Source organism: Chiloscyllium plagiosum, chromosome 16 (genome assembly GCF_004010195.1).
Source record: "Chiloscyllium plagiosum isolate BGI_BamShark_2017 chromosome 16, ASM401019v2, whole genome shotgun sequence".
Classification (NCBI taxonomy): Eukaryota; Metazoa; Chordata; class Chondrichthyes; order Orectolobiformes; family Hemiscylliidae; genus Chiloscyllium; species Chiloscyllium plagiosum.
The window spans coordinates 23,123,791-23,143,975 of NC_057725.1; positions in this window are offsets into that span (position 1 = coordinate 23,123,791).

Below are 20,185 nucleotides of genomic sequence, written 5' to 3' on the forward strand. Positions count from 1 at the left end.
CCTGATGAAGAGCTTATGCTAGAAATGTCTGTTCTTCTGCTCCTCGGATGCTGCCTGGCCTGCTGTGCTTTTCCAGCTCTACACTCTCCAATTCCCATACCTGCCTGATTCACAGTCACATCCTTCTGTGCCTGACAGTTCTCCCCATCCAAATGCAATCACCACCTCCCTCGAACAGGGTAACTTGACCACCACCCACTCCCCCACCATGATGCTCTGTAATGTTTTCAATTCAGTGTCATATGCCAGTTTAAAAATGTTGAGCCAAAATTGCTCAAGCCTCAAATGGTTACCATGGATACCATCATTCAGGATTTCACTGATCTCCACGTTTCAGTCATAGCACATGAGAATTCCTGTTGAGTCCTTCTACCTTTTAATTAATTGGTCAATTCATTGTTAGTTTACAAAGTTAAAGCTTGACAAAAAAGGAAGAACACTCATGAGCCATAAATGTGAAAAAACATTTTGAAGGGCATATTTTTCTCTTGTCCATCACATTCCCATGTATAGTAAATTCCTGACTTAGGACTTGTTCCTCATCGCATTCAATCCTCACCATCTCTTGCTGTGATCCAATTATAAGCTCCATATATTCTATCAGAATCTTCAATCATTTTAAACACTTCAATTATATCATCTTTAAGCTTTCTATTCTCCAGAAAATGTAATTCTAGTTTATGCAGCAAATTGACAGACTTTGTAGTAGATGCTTTGTTTGTCATCCTGTCCCAATTATCTGTTTGAATGTCTGGTGATATTATATTTGGAATTAAGTGCCTAAACAAGTTTAATTATCCATTAAGAGTAATAGAGTCATAGAGATGTACTGCACGGAAACAAACCCTTCAATCCAACTCGTCCATGCCGAGCAGAAATCCCAACCCACTCTAGTCCCACCTGCTAGCACCCGGCCCATATCCCTCCAAACCCTTCTTATTCATATACCCACACAGATGCCTTTTAAATGTTGCAATGGTACTAGCCTCCACCACTTCCTCTGGAAGCTCATACACGTACCACCCACTGAGTAAAAAAGTTGCCCCTTAGATCTCTTTTATGTCTTTCCTCTCTCACCCTAAACCTATGCCCTCTAGTTCTTGACTGCCCCACACAGGGAAAAGACTTTGTCTATTTATTCCATCCATGCCCCTCATGATTTTATAAACCACTGTAAGATCACCCCTCAGCCTCCGACACTCCAGGGAAAACAACCCCAGCTCACTCAACCTCTCCCTACAGCTCAAATCCTCCAACCCTGGCAACATCCTTGTAAATCTTTTCTGAACCATTCCAAGTTTCACAACATCTTCCCAATAGGAAGGAGACCAGAATTCCATGTAATATTCCAACAGTGGCCTAACCAATGCCCTGTACAGCCGCAACTCATGTACTCAATACTCTGACCAATAAAGGAAAGCATACCAAATGCCTTCTTCACTATCCTATCTACCTGCAACTTCACTTTCAAGGAGCTATGAACCTGCACTCCAAGGTCTCTTTGTTCAGCATCACTCCCAAGGACCTTACCATTAAGTGTATAAGTCCTGCTAAGATTTGCTTTCCCAAAATGCAGCACCTCCCATTTATCTAAATTAAACTACATCTGTCACTTCTCAGCCCATTGGCCCATCTGATCAAGATCCCATTGTAATCTGAGGTAACCTTCTTCGCTGTCCACTATACCTCCAATTTTGGTGTCATCTGCAAACTTACTAACTATACCTCTTATGCTCACATCCAAATCATTTATAGAAATGATGAAAAGTAGTGGACCCAACATCAATCCTTGTGGCACTCCACTAGTCACAGGCCTCCAGTCTGAAAAACAATCCTCCACTACCACCCTCTGTCTTCTACCTTTGAGCCAGTTCTATATCCAAATGGCGAGTTCTCCCTGTATTCCATGAGATCTAACCTTACTCACCAGTCTCCCATGGGGAACCTTGTCAAATGCCTTACTGAAGTCCATATAGATCACATCTAGCGCTTTGTCCTCATCAATCCTCTTTGTTATTTCTTCAAAAAATTCAATCAAGTTTGTGAGACATGATTTCCCATGCACAAAACCATGTTGACTATCCCTAATCAGTCCTTGCCTTTCCAAATACATGTACATCCTGTCCCTCAGGATTCCCTCCAACAACCTGCCCACCACCGACGTCTGGCTCACTGGTTTATAGTCCTGTGGCTTGTCCATATCACCTTTCCTAAACAGTGGCACCATATTAGCCAACCTCCGGTCTTCCGGCACCTCACCTATGACTATCGATGATACAAATATCTCAGCAAGAGGCCCAGCAATCACTTCCCTAGCTTCCCGCAGAGTTCTAGGGTACACCTGATCAGGTCCTGGGGATTTATCCACTTTTATGCATTTCAAAACATCCAGCACTTCCTCCTCTGTAATATGGACATTTTTCAAGATGTCACCATCTGTTTTCCTACATTCTATATCTTCCATGTCCTTTTTCACAGTAAATACATTTGCAAAATACTCATTTAATATCTCCCCATCTCCTGCGGCTCCACAAAAAAGGCCGCCTTGATGATCTTTGAGGGGCCCTATTCTCTCCCTTGTTACCCTTTTGTCCTTAATGTATTTGTAAAAACCCTTTGGACTCTCCTTAACCTTATTTGCCAAAGCTATCTCATGTCCCCTTTTTGTCCTCCTGATTTCTCTCTTAAGTATACTCCTCCTGCCTTTATACTCTTCTGAGGATTCACTATCCTGTCTATACCTAACATATGCTTCCTTTTTTTTCTTAACCAAACCCTCAATTTCTTTCGTCATCCAGCATTCCCTATACCTACCAGCCTTTCCTTTCACCCTAACAGGAATATACTTTCTCGAGACTCTCGTTATCTCATTTCTGAAGGCTTCCCATTTTCCAGCTGTCCCTTCACCTGCGAACATCTTAATTGAAGAAACGGCTGGATGAAGAAACAATTATTGGGATATGAGGAAAGAACTGGGTAGTGGGATTAATTGGTGTTCTTCAAAAGAGCTGCCATAGATTTGGCACAGATTCAATGAGCCAAATGATATACTTTAGTGCTGTTCCATTAATACTAACAAAAGAAAAGTACGCAAAGATTGATTAGACTACATAATCACCGACTATGAGACGCATGAAGAAGATTTGTCTGAGAGTAGCATTTGAGTTTTCTTCTCCCCTCCCCCATCACACTGTCCCCAGTTCATGTCAGGTTTCTTTCCTTCAAATTCTCCTATGGCTATTGCTGTGGGTTTTTCTTCTGAGGTTAGAATTGGAGTAGTTTACCTGCTATGTTAGTCATTTATTTTACTTAGTGCTACTAATGGGGGGAGAAAAAAAATCAATTTCCTTTACACTCTTGCCTACAGAGAACATTTGACCACCAGGTTCATTCTACAATAGTTCAGATCACTGAATTAGCACTGTAAACCTCACTTTTAATCTCATTCTTACATTGCAGCTAAAACATCTCTGGTATCACTATTACAAATTCTTCATGTTCCAAACCCTGCATCTGGTTTCCCTTATCTTATCATAGAGCTTTGATTCCAACTCTCTATTCTCTTGTGAATCAAAAATATGTCAAGCTGCAGTTTGAATAAATCTACAGTTTTTCTTTTTGCATTCCCTGTACAGTGTGGCTGTTTATTCTATATAATCAACATTCCTCTCTGAGAAGTCTTGGCTGAACTCTTTGATAGCTTTTGCTTTCCAAACTTCTAAAGTGTGGGTGAAGTGCTCTTTTTTATTTGTAGTGAAGTAAGATTGATGATTAATGATTATGTTGTTGCACTAAACTTGTTTATTTGATTCATTTTGATATTCTGTTCTCTAGGAACATATATACACTTACCTGTCAGATGCAAATAGTAAAAATGGGAGTATTATTAATATTCAATCATTCAAGGCCAGCTATTCCAGTGATGCCTACATTCCAAGCATGTATATATAAAATGTTCCTTTAATTGAGACTGTGTGGACAATTAAGATTGACTTGAAACAGTACAATTTTTTACTCTTTCATTTACTGTGGACAAAATTTATGGACTGGGCAAATTTGTAAGACATTTCCAGAACACCATTCAGCAAGGTTAGGTTAATGAGGAAGGAGGTATTGGATCCATTTAGTCAATTACACGAATAAAACCATTTAGGGAAAGGTTAATGAGATGTTGGAAAGTTAAAGGCTGTAATTTTCTTTCAGAGAATGAGAAAACCTGTTGCAATATAAAGGTGTTAAAAGAGATAAAATGTTGTCTGAAATTCTCCACATTCTGAAGTTTGACATTTTTTCTTACCTCAACAAGTTTTCAGAAATGTGTAAATGTATTCCTGGCGCCCAGAACGCAAAAACAACTCTCTTTAAGCAATAGCTTCTGAAACTATAAAAATGTGATATACAAATGGAATATGCTGGAAATGTTCAAAGGTCTGGAAGTATCAGTTTCTCTCTCCGCAGATAGAGTAATAGAATGATACAGCATGGAAACAGATCCTTCAGTGCAAAACATCTGTACCGACCATCCCATTAGCCAGCATTTGGCCCACCTTTCTTTAAACCCTTCCTATTTATATACCCACCCACATGCCTTTTAAATGGTGTAATTGTACCTGCCTCCACCACTTCCTCTGGCAGCTCATTCCATATGCGCACTACTCTCTACGTGAAAATGTCACCCTTCAGGTCCTTTATAAATTTTCCCCTCTCACCTTCAACCTATGCCCCCCCAGTTTGACCTCTCCCACCCTTAGAAAGAAGTCCTTGGCTATTCACCCTATCCATGCCATTCATGATTTTATAAACCTCTATAAGGTCACCCCTTAGCATATGACCTTTGGAAAAGTCCCAGCCTACTCCGTGTCTCCCTATAACTAAACTTTCCAGTCCTGGCAGCATTCTTGTAAATCTTTTCTGCACCCTCTCAAGTTTAACAACATCCTCCCTGTAGAAGAGCAATCAGAATTGTGTGCAGTATTGTAGAAGTGGCCTCACCAATATCCTGTGCAGCCACAACATGACATCCCAACTCCTGTACTCAATGTTCTGACCAAAGAAGATAAGCGTGCCAAACACCTTCTTCACCACCATGTCTACCTGCGGCTCCACTTTCAAGGAATGATGCTCCTCCAGGATTCTTTGTTTGGCAACACTCCCTAGAGCCCTATTACTAACTGTATAAGTTTTGCCCTGATTTGCCTTACCAAAATGCAATACTTCATATTTATCTACATTAAACTCACCTGCCATTCTTTGGCCCATTGGCCCATCTGATCAAGGTCCTGTTATATTTTGAAATAATCTTTCTCCCTGTCCACTACACCACCGACTTTGGCGTCACCTGCAAACTTACTAACCATATCTCTTATCTTCACATCCACATCATTTATATAAATGACGAAAAGCCATGGTGCTGAATATTTCTAATATCTTCTGTTGTTATTTCAGATTTCTGGCACGTTTTCTTTTATTTTAAATTGCAGAGGTAGTTTTAAGAGCAACTATTGAAACTATTGAAACTACCAATATATTAGCATTTCAAGTTTATACGTTCTGTACAACTCAAGATGAGAAATAACAATGAAGAGAAACGAGCAACCTTTCCCATTTTCTGCATCCAATGTCCTTGCCAAGCATTGCAACATTAATACAACATTTCCCAGTTGCAAAGTAAAATACCCATTGTCCAACAAAATGCAATTCACCATTGCAATCTTGAAGCTCCAGGGAATTTTCTGTACTAAAATGACCAAGTATACAAGTAATGATAGGGTAAGTGATCACAAGTTTGCTTAAGCAGGTAGTTTAAAGAGCAACCTAAAGGAGCAGACAGTGATAGGCAGAGAGGCTTATGGAGACAATTCTAAAGTTTATTAAAATGAAGATGCTTTGAAGCCCAGAGCTGGAGGAATGCACAGATCTTGTAGGGTTGTTGGGTGAGAAGAATTTGCAGAGATAAGCAAGGACAAGGTGGGATTGAACATAATGATGAGAATTCATTTAAGGTCATCCAATTCTAAGTAACCAAATTATACACTTCTCAGTGAATGGGATAAACTTCAAGGATAAACAATGAAACCTTAACAGTACAGTAAAATGTCACATTGGTACATTCTGTGGGAACAAGAGAGACTCACAGTTGGTGTGTTGCTTTCCAGGTGCCAGGGTTCCTGATGTCAGTTATTGTGTTTTCACGATCCTTGAATGGGAGGGGGAGCAGCCACGAGTTGTGTCCACATAGGCACCAACAACATAAGAGATAGGGATTTAAGGCAGAAATTCAAGGAGCTAGAGTGGAAGCTTAGAGCTAGAACAAACAGAGTTGTTGTCTCTGGTTTGTTGCCCATGCCACGTACTAGCGAGGTGAGAACTAGGGAGAGAGAGAAGTTGAACACGAGGCTACAGGGATGGTGCAGGAGAGAGGGTTTTGGATTCCTGGATAATTGGGTCTCTTTTTGGGGTAGATGGAACCTCTACAAACAGGATGGTCTTCAACTGAACCAGAGGGGTACCAATATCCTGGGGGTGAAATTTGCTAATGCTCTTCGGGTTGGTTTAAACTAATTCAGCAGGGGGCTGGGAACCAAAATTGTAGTTCGCGTATATGGGAAGTTGAGAGTAGTGAAGTCAGAACTAAGATTTCAAGATCGCAAGAAGGCACCGGCAGGCAAGTAGTTGATTTAAAGTGTGTCTATTTGAATGCCTGGAGCATCCAGAATTAGGTGGGTGAACTTGCAGCATGGGTTGGTACCTGGAATTTCGATGTTGCGGCCATTTCAGAGACATGGGTAGAGCAGGGACAGGAATGGTTATTGCAGGTTCTGGGATTTAGATGTTGCACTAAGAACAGAGAAAATGGTAAAACAGGGGGTGGTGTGGCACTGTTTATCAAGGACAATATTACGGTTGCAGAAAGAACGTTTGAGGACTCATCTATTGAGGTAGTATGGGCTGAGATTAGAAACAGGAAAGGAGAGGTTACCCTGTTGGGAGTTTTCTATAGGTCTCCAAATAGATCCAGAGATGTGAAGGAAAGGATAGCAAAGATGATCCTGGGTAGGAGTGAGAGTGACAGGCTAGTTGTATGGGGTTTTTAACCTTCCAAATATTGACTGTGAATGCTATAGTACAACTATTTTAGATGGGTCAGTTTTTATCCAACGTGTGCAGGAGTGTTTCCTGACACAGTAAGTAGACAGGCCAACAAGGGGCAAGGCCAAGCTAGATTTGGTACTGAATAATGAACCTGGCCAGGTGTTAGATTTGAAGGTAGGTGTGCACTTTGATGATAGTGACCACAATTCGGTTATGTTTACTTTAGTGATTGAAAGGGATAGGTATATACTGCAGGACAAAAGTTATAGCTGGGGGAAAGGCAATTATGATATGATTTAGGTAAGATTTAGGATGCATAGGATTGGGAAGGAAACTGCAGGGGATGGGCACAGTTGAAATGTGGAGCTTATTCAACGACTAGTTACTGCGGGTCGTTGATAAGTATGCACCAGTCAGGCAGGGAGGAAGTTGTCGAGCGTGGGAGATAAGAAGGTTGAATCTCTTGTCAAGAGGAAGAAGAAGACTTATGTTAGGATGAGATGTGATGGTCAGTTAGAGTGCTTGAAAGTTACAAGTTAGCCAGGGAAGACCTAAGGAGAGAACTAAGAGAGGACATGAGAAGTCATTGGTGGATAGGATCAAGGAAAACCTTAAGGCTTTCTAGAGCTAAATCAGGAATAAATGAATGACTAGAGTAAGGTTAGGACCAATCAGGCATAGTAGTGGGAAGTTGTGCTTGGAGTCAGAGGAGATAGGGGAAGTGCTAAATGAAAACTTTTCATCAGTATTCACACTAGAAAAATACAATGTGGTCAAGGACAATACTGAGTTACAGGCTACTAGACTACATGGGATTGAGGTGTATAAAGAAGAGGTGTTAGCAATTCTGGAAAGTGTAAAAATGGATAAGTCCCCTGGGCTGAATGGGATTTATTTTAGGATTCTCTGGGAAGCCAGGGAGGAGATTGCCAAACATTTGGCTTTGTTCTTTATATCATCATTGCCTCCAGGAATAGTACCAGAAGACTGGACGAAGACAATTGTTCAAGAAGTGGAGTGGAGACAACCCTGGAAATTATAGACCTATGACCCTTACTTCGGTTGTGAGTAAAGTGTTGGAAAGGGTTATAAGAGGTAGGATTTATAATCATCTAGAAAGGAATAAGTTCATTCGGGATAGCCAACATAGTTTTATGAAAAGTTAAAACTCACACAACACCAGGTTATAGTCTAACAGGTTTAATTGGAAGCACTAGCTTTCGGAGCTCCTTCAACAGGTGGTTGTGGAGTATAAGATTGTAAGACACAGAATTTACCATAAGTGCTTCCAATTAAACCTGTTGGACTATAGCCTGATATTGTGTGATTTTTAACTTTGTACACTGCAGTCCAACACCAGAATCTCCAATTCATGATGGTTTTGTGAAGGGTAGGTCGTTACAAACAGGTGGATGAGGGTAAAACAGTTGATGTGGTGTATATGGATTTCAGTAAGGCATTTGATAAGGTTCTCCACAGTAGGCTTTTGCACAAGATACGGAGGCATGGGATTGAGGGTGATTTAGCAGTTTGGATCAGAAATTGGCTAGCTGAGAGAAGGATGGTGGTTGATAGGAAATATTCATCCTGGAGTTCAGTTAGTAATGGGGTACCACAAGGATCTGTTTTGGGTCCACTGTTGTTTGTCATTTTTGTGAATGACCTGGATGAGGGCATAAAAGGATGGGTTAGTAAATTTGCGGATGACACTAAGGTTGATAGAGTTGTAGATAGTGACGAAGAAAGTTGTAGGTTACAGAGAGCTGGGCTGAGAGGTGGCAAATGGAGTGTTTTTATTAGATTCCCTATAGTGTGGAAACAGGCCCTTCAGCCCAACCAGTTCACACCGACCCTCTGAAGAATAACCCACCCAGACCTATTTCCCACTGACTAATGCACCTAACACCATGGGCTATTTAACATGGCCAATTCACCTGACCTGCACATCTTTGGACTGTGGGAGGAAACTAGAGCATCTGGAAGAAACCCATGCAGACACTGGGAGAATATGCAAACTCCACACAGACAGTCGCCCAAAGCTGGAATTGAACCTGGGACCCTGGTCCGTGAGGCAGCAGTGCTAACCACTGAGCCACCGTGCCACCCTAATGCAGAAAAGTGTGAGATGATTCACTTTGGAAGGAGTAACAGGAATGCAGAATACTGGGCTAATGATATGATTCTTGGTAGTGTAGATGAGCAGAGAGATCTCAGTGTCCAGGTACATAGATCCCTGAAAATTGCCACCCAGGTTGAAAGGGTTGTTAAGAAGGCATACAGTGTGTTAGCTTTTATTGGTAGAGGGAATGATTTTCGGAGCCATGCGATCATGCTGCAGCTATACAGAACTCTGGTACGTCCACATTTGGGGTATTGCATACAGTTCTTGTCACCGCAATGCAGGAAGGATGTGGAAGCTTTGGAAATGTTTCAGAGGTGATTTACTAGGATGTTATTTGGTATGGAGGGAAGATCTTATGAAGAAAGGCTTGGGACTTGAGGCTGTTTTCGTTAGAGGGAAGAAGGTTGAGAGGTGATTTAATTGAGACATATAAGATAATCAGAGGGTTACATATGTTGGACAGTGAGAGCTTTTGTCGCGGATGGCAATGGCTAGCACAAGGGGACATAGCTTTAAATTGTGGGATGATAGATATAGAACAGATGTCAGACGTAATTTCTTTACTCAGAGAGTAGTAGGGGCATGGAATGCGCTGCCTGCAACAGTAGTGGACTTGCCAACTTTAAGGGCATTTAAATGGTCATTAGATAAGCATATGGACAAGAATGGAATAGTGTAGGTTAGATGGGCTTCAGATTGGTTCCACAGGTCAGCGCAAGATCGAGGGCTGAAGGGCCTGTACTGCGCTGTGATGTTCTATGTTCTACATTTGATTTCTTTTGAAATCTGATCCCAGTAAACTATTTAAGTAGATAAAAGGAAAACTGAAGATACACCAGGACAATTTTATTGATTTTATACCATTGCGGACTATATATGTAGCAATACATTGTTGGGGGTGGTGAGATCTACAATGTTGGAAAAGTTAACAAGGCAACAGAAATAAACTGTTTAACTTTTCGGCATTTTCCAACGTTAGACTCTAGATGAGCTGTATTTGAAGACTGTTAACATACCTTGGTTCTATAGCTCTTATACTCTTGCTTGCCAGGTATGATGTGACAGATGAGATCTTAAATTTCACAACTGTAAGACTCTGAATCTACACATTGAATTTGTTATTCATATGTATTGAGTATAAATGACTAGAAAGGCACCTCAACACAAAATTTACAAGAGCATCCAAGCATGGCAATAAATTGTGGTCTTTCCAGCAATGCCTAATTCAGGCAAAGAAAGTAAAAGTACTGTTCCCCTTTTAAATTGTTTTCTGCCAAGGCTTGTCAGTATTTCTCTATGTGGGAAAAACATTAGGTTAATAGTATTTATTCTGGACTCATCAACCTGAAACATTCAATTTGTTTCTTTCTCTGCAGATGCTGCCAGAGCACCTTCTGCACTGAGCATTTTCAACATTTTCTCTTCTTATTTCAGAATTCCAGCATCTCCAGCCGTTGCCTTAGCCTTTGAAATGCTTTCTGTTATGGGTAGTTTTCAGTCAGTAATGAGCAGTACAGGTCTATCTTCTTCTGTAGTCCTTGGAGAGACCATCATTGGTATTTACCAGAATGATGCTAGGCATAAGAGACATCACTAATTTTAGGACCATGAGAGGCTGGAATTGTTCATATTGAGTTTCGAGTGATAGAGGTATAATTCTTATCAGTATCTTTGTGTGAACACAAACTTGTTTTCAAAGCTTCTAAAATATGGTTCAGACATCCAGCTTGTGTTCAGCTTCTCTAAACTTGCCCATAGGCTTGACTAGCAGCAGATAGCACAGAGACCAGTCACTACATGTACACAATTAAACACTCAATAATTGAACCAAGCACAGAAATTGCTGGAAAAGCTTAGCAGGTCTGGCAGTATCCATGCAGAGAAATCAGAGTTAACATTTCGGGTTGAGCAACCTTCACAGGAGGCTCCCAAGCACTGAGGATGTCACCTAGACAGGGGACGAAATGTCTGCAACACAAATTCCCAGCTCGACGAACAGAACCACAACAACGAGCACGCGAGCTACAAACCTTCTCACAAACGTTGAAGCATCCTTTCCTCAGAACTTCTGTTTTTTTCTGTTTTTGGTTTTGATTCACAGCAACCTGAATTCTTTCGGTGTTTACTTAACAATTGAATATATGTTTTCCCCTTTCATAAAATGCTTTTAAATAAACCATCCTAGACAGCAAATTTGTGTACATTGACTCATTTCGTGGAGTTTAGATTGCACATTTTCTTTAAGTTAATGAGACATGAGGTTCACTGTGCTAAGATCGATACATTTGAAGATTTAGTTCCATATGATTAATTTGATGAGGCAGCTTCAACAACACGGTCACACATCAGAAAAGAAAATGGATAATCATAATTACTGTCCTTGAAATATTTCCTCGCTATCAAGCAAGGAAACTGTGGCTATCGAGTGATGGAAGGAGTGAATGTTTGTGGATGTGATGCCAATCACGTGAGCTACTTTGTCCTGGATAGTGTCAAACCTCCTGAATGTTGTTAGTGCTCAACCACGTAAATGGAGTCTATTCCATCACTTCCTGATTTGTGCCTTGCAGATGGTGGATGGGCTTTGCAGAGTCAGGAGGTGAGGTACTCTCTGAAAGATTCCTCACCTCTGACCTGGTCTTATTGCACAATATTTATATGACCAGTCCAGTTCAGTAGTTGGTCAATGGTAACCTCCAGGATGTAGATAATGAAGGATTCAGACATGGTAATGCCATTGAATGTCAATGGGTGATGATTAGATTCTCTCTTGTTGAAGATGGTCATTGCCTGGCATTAGTGCAACGTAAATGGTACTTGCTACCTTTCAGCCCAAATCTTCATATTGCCCATCTCCCAGTTGCATTTAGACAAAGACTGCCTCAGTATCTGAGGAGCAGTAAACAGTACTGAACATTGTGCCATCATCATCAACAATCTACAGTGACCTTATAGAGGGAAGTTCATTGATAAAGCAGCTGAAGAGGGTTGGGTCCAGGACACTTCCCTGAGGAATTTCTGTTGAAACATCCTCGAGCTTAGATGGCTGCACTCCAACAACCGCAATCAACTTTCTTTGTGCCAGTTGGGCTCTAACCAGTGGAGTGCTTTCCCCCAGTTGCATTGACTCCTTTTTTGTCAGGGTTCCTTCATGCCATAGTTGATCAAATGCAACCTTGATGTCAAGGGCAGACACTTCCACCTTACCTCTGGAATTCAGCTCTTTTGTCGATGTTTGAGCCAAGGCTGAGGTCAGGAGCTGCATGGTCCTTGAAGAACTCAAACTGTCTCTCAGTGAGTAAGTTATTACTGAGTAACTGTTGCTTGATAGCACTGATGCCACCTTCCATCACTTCACTGATGATTGAGTGTAGACAAATGGGACGATAATGATTGAGTTGGATTTGTTCTGCTTTTTGTGTACAGCTCATACCCGGGCAATTCTCTACCTAATCAGGTAGATGGCAGTCATAGCTGTACTGGAAGAGCTTGGGTAGGGCAGAGGTAAATTCTGGAACACAAATTTTTAAGTCTAGAATTTGCTGGAATGGTGTTAAGGCCCATACACAAATCCTCCAGTCATATCTTGATATCGCGTGGAGTGAATCCAAATGGCTGAAGACTGGCATTTCTGATTTTGGTGACTTCTGGAAGAGGCCAATATGGGTAAAGCACGTGGGCACTTCTGGCTGAAGATTGTTCCAAATGCCTCAGATTTACTTTTTGCACTGATATGCCAGGCTTCCCCATTGTTTTGAATGGGCTGTTTGTGGAGCTTCCTCGACCAATGAGTTGTTTACTTGTCCACCATCATTCACAACTAGGTGGGGAAGGACTGCAAAGTTTAGACTTGATGCGTTGGATATGGAATTTCTTAGCCCAGTATATGTCTTGCTGCTTGAGCTTTTTTGACATTCAAGTAGTCCTGTTTGTAGCTTCACCAGGTTGACACCTCACTTTACAATGCCGCTGATCACACACAGTGCCTCATGGACGCCCAGTAGTAAATTGCTAGATCTGTTTGAAGTCTATCGCATTTAGTACAGTGATAGTGCCATACAGCACGATGGAGGGTATTCTGAACATAGAGGCAGGACTTTTGCCTCTACAAATTCCATGTTGTGGCTACGTAGTGGTTGCTCTTACTGATACTGTCATGGACATTTGTGCCAATGGCAGGCAGATTGATGAGGATGAGGTCAAGTATGTTCTGTCCATCTTGCTGTGTCCTTCACCAGCTGCCACAGACACAGTCTTGCAACAATGTCCTTTATGACTTAACCAGCCCGGTCAGTAGTGTTGTTGCCGAGCAACTCTGTTGTTCCCAAGCAACTTTTGGTGATGGACATTGACATCTCCCACCCAAGATTAAATTCTGTGGCCTTCCTACCCTCATTGCTACCTCCAAATGGTGTTCAACATGGAGGAGCCAAGTAACTGAGTGGTTTAGATTAGATTACTTACAGAGTGGAAACAGGCCCTTTGGGCCAACAAGTCCACACTGACCCGCCGAAGCGCAACCCACCCAGACCCATTCCCCTACATTTACCCCTGCCCCTAACACTACGGGCAATTTAGCATGGCCAATTCACCTAACCTGCACATTTTTGGACTGTGGGAGGAAACCGGAGCACCCAGAGGAAACCCACGCAGACACGGGGAGAATGTGCAAACTCCACACAGTCAGTCGCCTGAGGTGGGAATTGAACCCGGGTCTCTGGTGCTGTGAGGCAGCAGTGCTAACCACTGTGCCACCATGCCGCCCACAACTAAGCCACTTCAGAGGGCAGTTGGGAATCAACCACTTGCTATGGGTCTGGAGTCATATGTACACTAGACCACGCACTGATGGCAGATTTCCTTCCACAAGGGATATTAATAATCAGGATGGTTTTTATAACAATTGAAGTGGTCAATATCAGATCTTTCATTCCAGATTTGTATTGCATTTCAATTGGATTATCTGCCATTGTGGTATCAAAACCTGGTTCCCTGGAATGCTCCTTTGGTCCCTTGATTACTAGTCTAGAGACAATACCACAGTGACTCTCCGATCAGCCCTGGATTTGACCTGTGACTCTTGCGGTATAAGAATACATATTTGTTTTCTGAATGACACATTGTTGTCCTGTGTGAGCTGTCTGAATGACCGCATTCCCTATTTATTCATGTGTTCATTGTTTTATGCTGAAGTTAGCAGTCCAGCCTATCTTATCACTTCCCTACTGTACCAGTCTTGCAGTGCTGGTTTCTGTTGGTCTCTGAATTCTGAACAAACGTCATGCAGCAGCTCACAAAGCTCTATCTGTTGTCACTGCTACACCTTTCACCTCCTGCTCCTTTCTCTCTCCCAATTCCAATCTTTTCACTCCCACAGCAACCATCTTGAAGCCTTCCACTCTCAGAATGTGCAGCAGACTCAGCATACCCTGATCAATCCCTGAAGGTGTCCATGAAATTTCTCCCAGTCCCTTCCTGCACTTATAACATCATGGAGTATGATGGACCCAGAGTATGGACTAATCAGTCACTCGATGATTAGGCCACCAAACCTTTGCTAGCACACCTTGCCTTCCCATGCCACCCACAGGGCAACAACATCTCCCCATGAACTTCATGACAAGAAAAGGCATCGCTAGTACACATGCTCCCTCATAATCTTTTTATCCTACTCCAGATGAGTCCTGGAAATGAGCTACTCCCCATCCTTCAAGCAGAACCTGCAGATCCTCCTGCACTACCAGGAAGCTGACAGGAATGCTCAGCATGCCTAGGGCCTAAGCAGCTTCCCAGTTTCACTAGGACAGCCTGGATCAAAATCACAAAAATGGTCAATGCCTCAGGACAGCAACAGGGATCAGGTGCCATAAGATCTTTATTGACTGCCTGTGCTATGGTAAGGTGAGTGAGGTGCTCCGGCATGCAATATGACTGAGGTTGAGTACATAGTGTGCACGATGCTCTGCAAGGTAACTGCTGGCCTATGGCCAGAGGAAACTTTTATGCTGATGTGAATGGAGGAAATTAGGGGAGATATATGGAAGACACCTTGGAAGCATCACCCAGCACCATGCGCTGATGCTGTCTGAAAGACATCAATCTTAGTGTCCTTAGCTCTGGGCCAGTAGGTTTGTATTCAAGTCCAACCTGGTCCAGAGATGCATTGTAACAGGTTGATTGAATGTACCTACTCACAGATTGACTGACAGTTTGTTAAGCCAACAGCACGGGTCCAATTCCTGCACCAGCTGAGGCTAAAATGAAAGACACTTTTTCTCAACCTCTCCTCTCACCTGAGGTGTGGTGACTCTCAGGTTAATCCATTACCAGTTGCCTCTCTCTAATGAGAGAGCAGCACTATGGTCCGGTAGGATCATGCAACAGAATTATGACAAAACTTTCAAGACAAAATGGCAAGGAACTGTCTCCGCTAACAGATGGCTGGACATCTAAAACAAAAGTGACAAAGGCTTGAGGAAAGGATTTTGTTACGTAGCAAATTGTTACGATCAGAAATGCACTGCCTCAAAGGATGGTTGAGGTAGATTCAACAAAAACTTGGAATAGTAGAATGGATAAAAAAGGAAAGGTTTTAGGACTCTTGAGATAAGGTGGGGGTGTGGGATTATTTGGCATGTTCTATCAAGGCTTTAACACTGTCACCATGGACAGAATGACCTCTTTCTGTGTTGTGTGGTTCTGTGTACCAACCTCAATCAACTGATTAAATGTCACTTGAAGCTAAGGGAAGATGTGAGGGATAGATTGTAATGGGACAAAGAAGGGACTGTGCTCAGTTCCTTGGAGATGATGAATTGCATATCCAAGCGAAGTATTCCTCTGCAGCTCCATGGCATTTTGCTGACTGAATATTGAAAAATTAGGATGCTGAGCTAACTGGCAGGGAGCTCTGCATTGTGGAGGTATTATCTTCCAAATGAGAGAATAAATCGAAGTCCCATCAAAGGAACATAAAACATCATGCAGAGCTGTTTTGAAGAGCAGGATGGATCTGCCAAGTACATCAGCCAATATTTATCATTCAACCAACAAATTAAGCTAATTATTGCAATGGCTGTTTGTAAGATCCATTTGCAAGGTGTTAGCCGGGTTTCCTACATTATAACAATGGTTACAGTTCAGAAAAATATTGCATTGGCTGTAAAATATTTAAGGATGGGAAAGGCATGCTATAAATGCAATGTTTCCTTCCTTTTAATTGGAAGAACTGCTGATACTGAGCAATAAAAAAAACATAATATTATTTGTGTTGGTGGGATGGATACTAAAATTTAACTTGATATTTGGACATGTATAAATATTAGAACATAGAACAGTACAGCACAGAACAGGCCCTTCAGCCCACGATGTTGTGCCGACCATTGATCCTCATGTAAGGTAAACCTAATGTATGAACCCTCAAATTTCTGTGACCATATGCATGTCCAGCAGTCTCTTAAATATCCCCAATGACCTCGCTTCCACAACTACTGCTGGCAACGCATTCCATGCTCTCACACTCTCTGCGTAAAGGATGTTGTAATAAAGAGAACATTTAGATTGCATTTTTCCAAATATCAATGGTTTTACACAAAGTCGTCCAAAATGTCCAAGGATTAGCAACCACTGTTGAGTTGCCATTCTGTTCCTAGTTCTAAATTCTAAAGGAGCTCATCATAACTGGCCCAAACTTCCAAACCAAGCTTCTTCAGAAATGTGGATTGTACTCACATTTAGGGTCCATTTTCACAGTGTAAGAATATAGAAGGAATCCAAGCCTTGCCCTCCTTTTCCAGCATTCACCACTATATTCCAGTAAATACAGGGCTTCATTGTCCCAAAGTTTGAAAGGCCATAGACAGAAGGTAATCACATAAGATGGTAGCATGGCAGCTGATTGTATGATAGGGAAAGGTAGCAAGTGGGTAAAGGGAAAGGGTGACACATGGTGGGTGAGACCAGAAAATTTAGGCCAATTTGTGCTTAATGTATGAAATAGAGTCAAGAATGTTTAAGAAACAATGGCAGGCCATTTGACTCATGCTATTTACAAGCAGACATAACATTGAGATTTTCTATCAAAAATAATTAAGTCTGGAAGTCGAAATCTTAGTAACTTGCACTACTTGTATTTTAACAAGTGTTACAAAAACGGGACTATAATGAAAAGTTACCAAGACAGGGTGCACTGCTTTAAAGCTATTCAAACCTCTGTTAGAAACTATGGTAGATATTCTATCTGGTGTCTGGCCACTTGCGATTATGCATCTTGAATCTGTAGCTGCTGCTTGATAATCTTAGGCTGTTTTTACAAAACATTGTAAATACAGGAAACTTTTGGTTATGGACCCCAGGGAAAGATAGACCCAATATCAATTTTGAGAAGCAGTCTCAGTTTTTCTCAGGTTTAGAAATAAATTCATTGTAACTTCCAAGGGAGCAATTATTTCTCTGCTATATTATGGTTAATGTCTCCTTAGATAATTAAGAAATGCCTTTCTATTCTTTGGGGAAATTTGTGGGATCACTTTGGGGCCTCTGAGCTATGACAAGCATACCGTTCTTGCCTGACTGCAGTTATCTAAAAATGGCTTAAATAAATAACTTGCAGTAAAAAAAATCATTTATTTGTACTCAAGTGAGATATGACTGTTTTTGGTTGGGTAGTGCAACATATGGAAAATTAAAAGAGTAGAACTGCTGTCCTTGTCTGATGCTACAAAATATAAAATTAATGGGAAAAGTGGGTAGGAAGGATAAAAAGAAAAAGTGAACAGAGGAAGAGACAGACAGAGAAATACAGAGGCAAAAGTGAGACTGACAGAAAATAGAAATAGACAAAGACAGAGAGCAGGAGTATAGAAAAAGAGAGAGTGTGATGAAGAGAGAAAGAAAGTAAATGAAAGAGAAAGATGGATAAAGAAGGAAATTGAGAGGAGGAACAAGAGAGAAAGAAAGAGAGGGACAGAAAAAATGGAAGGAAGAGAGCACTTGCATTTCTATAACACCTTTCATAATCTCAAAGTGATTTACAGTCACTGAAGCAACATTCAAAGTGCAGTCCTGATGCTAATTAGGAAGCAAGTCAGTAACGGCAAGATAACGCAGGATATATATACCTGTAAATTTCTGAAGACAGCAGGACAATCTGAGAAAAGACAATTTAAAATGTATATGGGATATTTGCCCTTATAAATACAGACATAGAGTACATAGTCAATGGAGTTATGCTCCAGCTTTTGTTAAATAGTGGTTAGATCTCAGCTGGATTACCATATTCAATTCTGGTTAGAAGGAAAGATGTCAAGTCCTCGGAGAGAGTGTAAATGATATTAACCAATATAATATCAAGGACGAGAGACTTCAGTTATGGTGACCAATTAGAAACTTTAAAATTATTCTTTTTCTACAAATGATGGTTAAAAAGGAAGACTTTGATAAATATCTTCAATATTGAGGGACTTTACAGAGTAAATAAGGAGAAATTGTTTTCAGTGGTATTTTCTTTTTAATGAGAGAAAATAAACTAAAGATAATTGTCAATCAAAATCCAGAAGGAAACAAAATCGACTACATAAATAATAAATTTATTATGATGTAGAATGCCTTCTTTTCAAGAATGGCAGAAGCAGATTCATAGTAAGTTTCAAAAGGGAATTGGGTAATCATTGAAAGGAAGAAAAATTGTTTTGTCAATGGAAAAGGGAATTAAGCAGTGAGCAAAGCTAGTCGCCGATTTGCTATTGACAATATTACCTGGCCTCCCCCATCACACCCCGATCCTGTGCAGTGAATTCACCATCCCCTACTTAATTCTAGTGAGTGCCGATAATACATCATTACTTGTATCAACTGTGGGCTCAGTGCTTACACTCATGAATAGGTTCAAGTCCTACTGAAATCAGAAAATCTAGACTGACAGAACATGGAAGTTCTGTACTATCAGAGGTCGTGTCTTTTGGATAAATGTTGTATGGGTCCCATTTGTGCCTATATGTTGCAACTGGGGTTCTTACAATTGATGTAGAAACCTAACTGATATATTGTATAAGGAACCCATTGCAGGGGAGTGGCAGGCTGTACTCCAGGTTTACAGATATTGCACCAGGTCGGCACTTAACTTGTTATTGCTTAGTTTAAAAAGTGTATTCAGTATGTTGTTCTTTGTTTCCTTCCATTACTGTGTATTTGGGATGATTTTTAAGTTGGTGCCTGTTTTATTTTAATTTAATGACTTATCTGTGTCTGCAGGACATCCTGAAGACCCACACTATAAAGGCAATAGGAGCGAAGAACTGAGGAGGATAATGTTGGAGTTTTGTTTTCACAACAATATGTTCTTCACAGACAAGCTGGTCCAAACAATAGGCTGTGTAAGTCCCTCCTTCCCTATGGATATATAAACAAGGAACAAAAGTAAGCCAATCTGCCCTTCAAGCCTGCCACCTTATTCAATAGTTTATGGTTGATCTGATTTTAGCCTCAACTGTACACTCCTGGATATCCCTGATAATCTTTCATCCCTTTGGAGTTCAAGAATCTATCTATGTCTGCCTTAAAAATATTTAAAAATTCTTCATCCAATGCCTTTTGAGGAAGAGATATCTCAAGACTCCCAACCCTCTGATAGAAAAAAAAGTTTATTCGTCTCTGTTTTAAATTGGTGTTCCCTTATTATTAAACCATGACTCTTAGTTCTAGATTTTTCCACAAGAGGAAACATGATTTCAGCATCTAGAACATAGAACATAGAAGAATACAGCGCAGTACAGGCCCTTTGGCCCTCGATGTTGCGCCGATCCAAGCCCACCTAACCTATACTAACCCACTATCCTCCATATACCTATCCAATGCCCGCTTAAATGCCCATAAAGAGGGAGAGTCCACCACTGCTACTGGCAGGGCATTCCATGAACTTACGACTCGCTGAGTGAAGAACCTACCCCTAACTTCAGTCCTATATCTACCACC